A 9,751-nucleotide genomic window follows, 5' to 3' on the forward strand; every position below is an offset into this window, starting at 1 on the left:
CAATTATTACTCTTGGACAAACCATGCAACAATCTACTATGATTACATTGACCTTCTTGCATAAATTTTCTTGCACCTCTGAGTTGATAATTATCTCCTTTTTATTCCACTAGTATTTACATCAACTCATCCTCATACTTTCTGTTAAAATGATAACTCTGCTTACAATGAATTGAAATGTATTAAGTAATCTATTATTTCATTAGTCTTCCCCCTTAGGGATAGTCTTCTAAGAGCCATTGTTTGTGCAGTTATAATCTGGAATATTTTCTCTCTAAGCCTGTTGCATAGCTGTCATCTTATACACCCCTTTATTACCATCCTGCAGATCATGTTCCTGTTTCCCACATTTCTTGCACAGTGGATTTTTGATTCACTGCTTGGATTACCTTTCAGTGAAAGATGACTTATGCAACTACTGCAAGACCTGTCTGCAGGCATTTTTGCCCCATCAGCCCCTCTCAGGGTTGCTTCGGCTTTACCAGCTACTTCACCCAAGACAAAGTCCTTGCTGCATCAGACAAAAACAGGAACAATTGATATGAGAGACAAAAAGCCTCCATTTTTGCTCAATTTAGGATAATTCTGAAGGTCAATTCCAACTCCCATGCTCCAATAATATAAGGTGAGGATTTCCTTGGGTTTGTCTTGCAACTCAGAGTTCTATTGCAGCCCAATCCATCCTGTCCCCTGTCCTGTCCACAGGTATTGATTCTAATGGTACTCTTGAATAAATATACATGTCAAACTCCACCTCAGACTGTTCTTTATGGGTACCCAATCTGAGGTAATTTGTCTTCATTTTTCTTTTACTCAATTTTGAGAGCACATCTTCCAGTAATTTCCTGCAAATGGCTTATTTGTGGAGTTCTCATACTTCTTCATCCCTATTAATTTATTCAGTTAAATATTGCACTGGATTCTGTTATCTTCAAGGAAAATTCAGAAAGCAGCATGGGTTCAGAATACCATTTAAAAATAGCAATGCAAGTGTATTACACCTTATGAAACCTGAATTGGAAAAAAAGGAACAGATTGAATAAGTGATTCTGGATTTCGTAACAAAATTAGTAGGTGCAAGAGAATATTGGTGTTATTTTAAGAACATGTATTTTGTTATATATTTTATAATCTAGTGATGGGGGCAAGGGGGCGTGTAATGATAATGGAATGTAAAGTATTAAAAAAGATACAAATATGAAATAGTTACATGAATGATAAATCCTCAAATGGAATTTATTGAAAAGATAATCATACCTATTGTCTAATGACTATTATGTACCAGACACCATGCTAGGCACTTAGATATGTTATCTACTTTCATTTTCATAGTAAACTACTGATGTCAGTACTACTGACATTCCTGTTTTACCAATAAAAGTCTGAAGCTGATTAAAGTGAAACAATTTTCCCAAATTACTGAGTACTAAGTAGTGAAACTGGCAATTAAATGGTCCTTAGCTGATTTCAGATCATGCTCTTTTTTATATGATTCCAGTTCATGTCTATAGTATATGATCTGCTTATAAAAATGTTGATTTTCTTTCATTCACTTCTATATGCCATTAAAGTAAGTCATAGGAAAATTGCTTACAGAACAGGGAGTCTCATCTTATATAAGAATTACTGGCCCCTCTCTGCGCGCCACCTTGGGTCCCAAGCGGCCTTTTGCTGGAGCAGTCGGTTTAGCAGTCTGAGGGCCATGGGGCTGTCGGATGCTTGGGGTGGCTACCCATCTGCAGCAAGGGATGGGGGCGGGAGCCGGCTCGACTCCAGCCCCTGAGGGCTATGCGTAAAGCCACTGGAGTTCTGTCCGAGGGCTAACGGGGGTCGCTGGGAGGTGGCTGCGTACAGAGGAGCCCCGGCCCAGGAGGTGCGCTGGTTGAGGTGCGTTGGGGTTGGGAGATCGCTGCAAGAGAGTTTCTGGCTAGGACCTATGGATCAGCTGGGACCTGAATCAGCCTAACTGAATAACTGAGCAGGGAATGAGAGCTCTGGCCTAAAAGGGCCCTATGCCCTCCCAGAGGGAGGAGCCAAGGATCAAGGCTCCGCCCTCTAGGCAAGGGACACGCGTTGCCAGGGAGGGAGCCCTTTAAGAAGACCTCAGTGACTTACTGAGGAGGGGAGAGGAGTCTCTAAGATCTCCGTGAAACAGCTGAGCCCTCTGAGGATCTTACTTGCACCAGCTCTATCTACTCCCTCCTCCTACAGGGACATCCATGTTAGAGGCTTTTCCCAGACCAAAGGACACACAGGCACTCCTGTCTGCAACATAGACAATGGAGCTGCAGAAGCAAGATTATCATGTGGAACGACCACTGATGAACCAGGAGCAACTGGAAGAGCTGGGGCGCTGGGGCTCAGCACCTAGGACCCATCATTGGAGAATGTGGTTGCAGTGCTCCCACGCACGGGCCCGTGCCCTTCTGACCCAACATCTCCCCATCTTGGGCTGGTTACCCCATTATCCTGTGCGTGACTGACTCCTGGGTGACCTGTTATCTGGCTGAGTGTTGCCATCATGCAGCTTCCACAGGGCTTAGCCTATGCCCTCCTGGCTGGATTGCCTACTGTGTTTGGCCTCTATAGCTCCTTCTACCCAGTCTTCATCTACTTCCTGTTTGGTACTTCCCGGCATATCTCTGTGGGGACCTTTGCTGTCATGTCTGTGATGGTGGGCAGTGTGACAGAATCCCTAGCCCCAGATAAGGACTTCCTGCTAGACTCAAGTTCCACAGTCAATGAAACAGCCAGAGATGCCACCCGTGTGCAGTTGGCCTCCACACTCAGTGTCCTGGTTGGTCTCTTCCAAGTGGGACTGGGCCTGGTGCACTTTGGCTTTGTGGTCACCTACCTGTCAGAACCTCTGGTCCGCAGCTATACCACAGCTGCATCTGTGCAGGTCTTTGTCTCACAGCTCAAGTATGTGTTTGGCCTGCAGCTGGAGAGCCACTCAGGGCCCGCTGTCCCTCATCTATACAGTGCTGGAGGTCTGCTGGAAGCTGTCCCAGAAGGTGTCATCGGCACCGTGGTCACCGCAGTTGTGGTAGGGGTGGTACTTGTGGTGGTGAAGCTGTTGAATGACAAGCTGCAGTAGTATCTGCCCCTGCCGATACCTGGGGAATTGCTCACGCTCATTGGGGCCACAGGCATTTCCTATGGTGGGCCTGAAGCAGAGATTTGGGGTGGATGTTGTGGGCAACATCCCTGCAGGACTTGTACCCCCGGTGACTCCCAACCCCCAGCTGTTTATAAAGCTTGTGGGAAATGCCTTCGCCATCGCTGTGGTTGGGTTTGCCATTGCCATCTCACTGGGGAAGATCTTTGCCCTGAGACATGGCTACCGTGTGGACAGCAACCAGGAGCTAGTGGCCTTTGGCCTCAATAACCTCATTGGGGTTATCTTCCAATGCTTCCCTGTGAGTTGCTCTATGTCCTGGAGCCTTGTACAGGAAAGCACTGGGGGCAACACACAGGTTGCTGGAGCCGTCTCTTCCCTTTTCATCCTCCTCATCATTCTCAAACTTGGGGAACTCCTCCAAGATCTACCTAGGGCAGTCTTGGCAGCCACCATTATCGTGAACCTAAAAGGCATGTTGATGCAATTTTCTGACATATGTTCCCTCTGGAAGGCAAATCGTGTGGACCTGCTCATCTGGCTGGTAACCTTTGTGGCCACCATCCTGCTGAAACTGGACCTTGGCCTGGCAGTTGCAGTAGGCTTCTCCCTGCTGCTCGTAGTGGTCCGAACACAGCTACCTCACTACTCTGTCCTGGGGCAGGTGTCAGACACGGATATTTACAGAGATGTGGCAGAGTACTCAGATGCCAGGGAGGTCCCAGGTGTGAAGGTCTTTCGCTCCTCAGTCACCATATACTTTGCCAACGCCGAGCTCTACAGTGACACACTGAAGCAAAGGTGTGGTGTGGATGCTGACCACCTCATCTCCCAGAAGAAGAAATTGCTCAAGAAGCAGGAGCTGAAGCTGAAGCACCTGCAGAAAGACAAGCTGCCCCAAGAACAGGCCACTTCTTCCAGGGACAACTCACTTTCCGTCAATGTCAATACCAGTCTTGGAGACATCAAGAGCAATGATGTAGAAGGCTTTAAGACCAAGGCAAGGCCAGAGAATGAGCTGGAGGAGGTTGTGGCTAGTGGTCAAGAAGATGTCAATGCTCCAGATGTGCCTACACTGAAGGCCCTGGGCCTGCCTCAGCTGGACTTTCATAGCCTCATCCTGGACCTGGGTGCCCTCTCTTTTGTAGACACTGTGTGCATCAAGAGCCTAAAGAATATTCTGGGAGATCGAAGTGGAGGTGTACACTGCATCCTGCCACAGTCCTGTGGTCACCCAGCTTGAGGCTGGGCGGTTCTTCGATGCATCTATAACAAAACAGCATCTCTTTGTCTCTGTTCATGATGCTGTGACCTTTGCCCTCCAACACTCCAGGTCTGGCCCTGTCAGCCCTGTTTTGACCACCAAACTCTGACTGTGTTGCCACCTTGTCCAAGACTGCTCACCTCTGGAGGTTGTGACAGAGGACCGTCAAGAAGCTCTCCTACACCTGGTCCACCCAGGAGCCCCTTGGTGCACACATCCTCAGGGACGGAGGTCTTAGGAATCCAAGTTCAGGCTATAGGCCTGAGAGAGGGTACTATGGTCAGGCTAGCCTTGGCCAGGTTTGGGGAGGGAACCAATGTCTATTTTCAGTCTCAGGAATAAAGATTTGTTCAACCAAAAACAACAACAAAAAAAGGAATTATTTCCCAAAGTCAAATTTAGGACTAAAATTGGGTAGGCCAATATCACTCTTTAAAGTACACTAAATTGTCCTTAATGTATTTGTATCATTCTCAATAAATCTAACATGGGTAGTTTTTCTTTAGTGCCAAAATAGAATGCCATTTCTAACACTAGGCATACATTGAAAGAGTTGACTTGATAATATAGTTATAGTACATGAAAAATGTGTATCATTAGTCATTAGACTTACAGTTATCACTAAATACAAACATTTGAAGTCACGTGAGTCAATTGAGCATAAGATAGTAAAATCCTGTGACACACATCAAAAAGCCCTGTACTTAGATTCTCTATCAAGTCAGGGATTGGAGATCAGAAATTGAAAAAAGAAGGAAGAGGGATACTGAGGATTTTGAAGTGCCAATTTTTGGAAAAACTAGAAATTGTGGAAAAGTAAACCATAATCTTTAAATTGCACTCGTGGGGCTATCAGGAACGATGGGGCAAGAGTTGTCAAATTCCACTGCTAGCCCATCCTTTAACAAAAAATAATCATGGTGGAGTCAAGATAAAATCTTTCACAGTAGATAGGAAGTTTTTAAAAGTTATTTAATATAACAAATCACTTAAACAGTATCATCCAGGGTGTTTTTGTGTTTCTTTGCTTATTTTTTTTTTCAATTTTCCTTCTCTGGCATCCAAGTTATTCTGAATTTATGGAATTCAAGATAATCCCAGAAGGCAAAAGTCAACTCCAAATTGAAAAATCAAAAAGACATTCAATCTTTGAATGGTAAAGCAAACAGAGTAAAATGTCTCTTGCGATTCCTCATAATATACAAAACAACAAATGGAATTCATCTCTTCAAACTTCTTAAGAACAGGGCATAGCCAAAAGTATAGGAAGCAAGTGATAAAAAGTAGAACTTGATAGTAATGTAAATTATTTGTTATGTAAATATGATTGGTATCATTTTAAATTAGTATAATTTATTTGCTGAATATTTTAATAAAACTATAGTAAGAGTGGTTTTTACAGTAACCATAGTCCCTTTTCATATAACCATAGTCACTTTGGCTTTGGTCTATGGTCTTAAGTTCTTCAACTTCAAACTTGCTATATTGGAAGTTTTCAATATTCAATGCTATATTGTCTGTTGCATAGGAGAAAACAGTGTTCCATTTTAGATGATATATTTAATAAAATTTCTATTAGTGGATCAGTATGAATCACACATTTTGTGAATATGAGAGGACAGTTTACTTTTGATCTCTTGTTCACAGGTGTCTTCTGTCTCAAGCTAACTCAGAATGTCATAATGTATCAGTTATTGTTCATCAACTTTTTATATACAAAATTTACATATAAAGCGAGAGAGCTATGATTCATAAATTTTATTTTTTTTTAGAGTTTGGAGATGGACAAACAGCATCTTTTGCCTTGGTTTCCTAACTTTAAAATGTAGCTGATTTTGGTTTTGGCTCCCAATCAACCTAGGTCATTGTAAGTCAATTGGCAAATATGGCATGAAATGAATGAAAAGATATAAAATCCTTCAGATGTTGATATAAGGATCTTATGTTTAATTAATTCAAAAGACAAAGAAAACAATTTGGATACATTTCTAGCTACTTCTTTTTCTTTTTTCTTTTCTTTTTTGGGGGGGTGGGTATGAGCTATTGAACCCACGAATGCTTAACCATTGAGCTACATTCCCAACCCCCTTTTTATGTTTTATTTTGAGACAGAGTTTACTGAGTTGCTTAGGGCCTCGCTAAGCTGTTGATACTGACTTTGAACTTGCGATTCTCCTGCCTGAGCCTCCTGAGTCACTGGGATTGAAGGTATATGCCATCATGCCCACTTTATTTCTAGCTTTTGATAATAAATAAGGGGAAAAAGGTATATCTCTGTGACAGAAAGACACATCTTTATAGTGCTTTAAAGACTAAAGGTGTTCATTTCTCCCTTAGTAAACAGTCCAGCGTGATTAAGCTGACTACTCTTTTCCACTTGGTAACATGGGAATTTAGGCTACTTTCTTCTTCTCTACCATTTTTCTTATTAATCAAAGGTGGATTGCAAGCATTTCTGAGCTCTCTAGCTCATAACAAGAGGAACAAGCCAAGAGAAATCCATATGTAGTGTTCTATGGCCCAGTATGAGTGACATGTTCTTCAATTCCACTCACATGCATCCTTATACTATGGAAGAATTACTTACCTTGTACAAGATGTATGAGGGTAGTTGAGCAAGGATGAGGAAAGACCAAGACCACCAGATCTTAATTTCCACCAGAGTGGTGGAAATTAAGATTTGTTTGGAGTGCTGCTTAGGATCCAATTCAGAGTTGGTTTTCTTGCTTTTAGATGTGAATCTGACCTAACTCTTCTATGTAGATATATGAATACACCACAGTGAATCTCATCATCATGTGTATCCACAAGACACTAATTTTAAAAATACCTATAAATAAATAGCAGAGAGATCAATAGATTAGGGGGAAGGGAATAGGGGTCAGGGGAAGGGGAGAGGAAGAGGAAGTACTGGGGGCTGAATTAGAACAAATTATATTCCATGATTTTATAATTATGTCAAAAATGAATCCTATTGTTATGTACAACCAAAAAGAACCACTAAAGAAAGAAAAATAGACTATTTCCCCCAAAATGCAGATATTCTCAAATTTCTACTCTCAGTTTTAACTTTTTTTAAGACCTTGAGTTAAATTTTTTGTTTCCTCACAAAATGAGTGATGTTCTCTTTCTAGTTCTTGCAAGCTTGTTCAGTCCTCATGTACACTTCCTGGATGAATGTGTCTACAAAATGTTGCAGTTTCTCGTTGCATCAGTTGGTCATCCTAAGATGAAATGAGCCCATGGGAGGTGGGGTTTAGATATTTCCAAACTTTACTGATGATTTTCATATTTCTCAAAAATAATTCTTCTGTCTTGACCACAATTGGAATACAGTATTTACACAAATTTTTATTTTTTATTTGGGGAGTCGCCTTAACATTCAGAAGCCCATCTATTTTGAAGGAAACTTGATTTTAAAAATGCTATGCTCTTCAAAAAATGGCTGACTTACAATAATAACAGCTTGAATTATTCAAGTGCATCAATTTTAATTCAATCCCATGTTGTAATGTTAGTTCAGCTTGATGGTATCATGTGAAATCAATAATAATGTGTTGCTGATCTAGCAATATGGCATAATGTCTGCGAGAGCATTGACAATTTTCCAAAATCTTCCCAATCGCACATTTATTCCCTTCTTTTAATGTAACTCAGTTCAGGAAGCTTGAAAAGGGCTTTCATTTTATCAGAGTGGCCATTAGTTTTCAATCTTTTCCACAGACTATTTCTTCCTGCACTAATTCCAATGTCTAGGTTTCACAAAGGCAGTTAGTTTATAATGTCCTACTATGTTTCAGTATTTTCATGTTTATACATCTTATCAACTAGGTTGTAAGCTCTTGAAAATCATGGCTTTTTTAAAAATCTTTTTCTTTTTCCATGGCATCTAATATATCCCAGACCAGAGAAAAATTATTTTGAAAGTAACTTTTTTATATATGTGTGAATGATAGATTGAATAACCATAATGAAACAGTGTGTCTGCATAAGGTAAAATGAGTCTGTAAAGACAGGCTTCTGTCTCCACAATTATTGGAATGTTAGGAAAAATATAATCAAAATGAAATTTAAATATAGAACAGAGTGTTAAGGAAAGGGAAATCTACAAGGATAGAGAGATAACAGTAGAGGATGAGGAGAGGAAGGAAAAGAGAAGACTCATGGACTGAAGGGAGAGGGAAGGGAGGAAGGCAGGGAGAGAGAGACAGAACAAGAGAGAACAAAGCCAAAGCAGAATAAGGAATAGATGATAATGCTGTAATGAGTCTTGTGGTTTATAGATGGGCTGAAGACTTTAGGTTTCAGTGAATAGGAACATAGTCTCAAATGACCCTGTGGTACCAATAAGTGTGTTAACATGCCTCTGTGAAAAATGGTTCTTTTGAATTATACCTTGGTAAGGAAGCTGGGTTTTTTTGGGGGGGTAGTGGCGGGGGTGCTCTATTTCTACATAAGATGTCCCAGACCTCCATCTTCTATTTGGAGGATATTATGCACATGCAAACTATTGGATGGGATAGTCTACATGTCATGGATTAGTAGGGTGCTCACAGGCAAAGGTCGCTTAATGCTGAGTCCTTTACACAATATGAAATCATATAGCTCCTGAGGATATGTGATTATTTGTTTAATGATAATCTCCACCCCTGTAATGTTGACATCACTGAGGCCACACACAACATTTTCAATATAATTATGGGGAATTCAGATGCTCCCTGTTGCCCGTCCATTTCATGAACAGATATGAACTGGGTAGTTGCCATGTGGCAGAGATGACAGTAAGCGATGAGTGATAGGAGAAAGTGAGTCAGGCCTGGTTCCTATCTTTATTACAACCTTATTAGAATCATTTAAGTATCATCATTTTCCACCTGTCAGATGAGTTGCTTGAAAGTTTAAATCATGCCTAGCAAATTTTGGCACATGGCTGTGAGGGTGGGAGTTAAATTATTTTAAAAGCTGATTAGTGGACTAATAAAATACTGGCATTTCAAGTAAATTAGCTATTTTTTGTTTCTTGTAATTATTACATAACCTACACACCCTACCCAGATGAGAAGTGGGTGGTACATTTGTTGTGCAAATAACTCAATAAATGGCTAATAGTTAATTAACAATCCTTCTAGGAAGCTACAAATGTACATTTATATCAACCTAGAAAACACAGACTTAACCACATAAGCTCCCTGTTGATTTCATGGCAATACAATGACAATTTTATGATTACAACTTCAATGCAGATTCAGAGACTCTAAGAAGTTTGTGAAGAAGGAAAGTATATAAAACAGCAGGAGAAAAATTAACTTTTATGATGTACTAATTAGTCACATGATTTAGCAATGATAGTGAGGCAAGGCAGTGAGAGG

At 40.9% G+C, this 9,751-nt stretch overlaps 1 pseudogene; it reads left to right on the forward strand.

Moving 5' to 3' along the window:
• Positions 1 to 2,246: 2,246 nt before the first annotated feature.
• Positions 2,247 to 4,491, forward strand: LOC124972236 (solute carrier family 26 member 6-like; annotated as a pseudogene).
• The last annotated feature ends 5,260 nt before the right edge of the window (positions 4,492 to 9,751 follow it).

This window comes from Sciurus carolinensis, chromosome X (assembly GCF_902686445.1).
Source record: "Sciurus carolinensis chromosome X, mSciCar1.2, whole genome shotgun sequence".
Taxonomy (NCBI): Eukaryota; Metazoa; Chordata; class Mammalia; order Rodentia; family Sciuridae; genus Sciurus; species Sciurus carolinensis.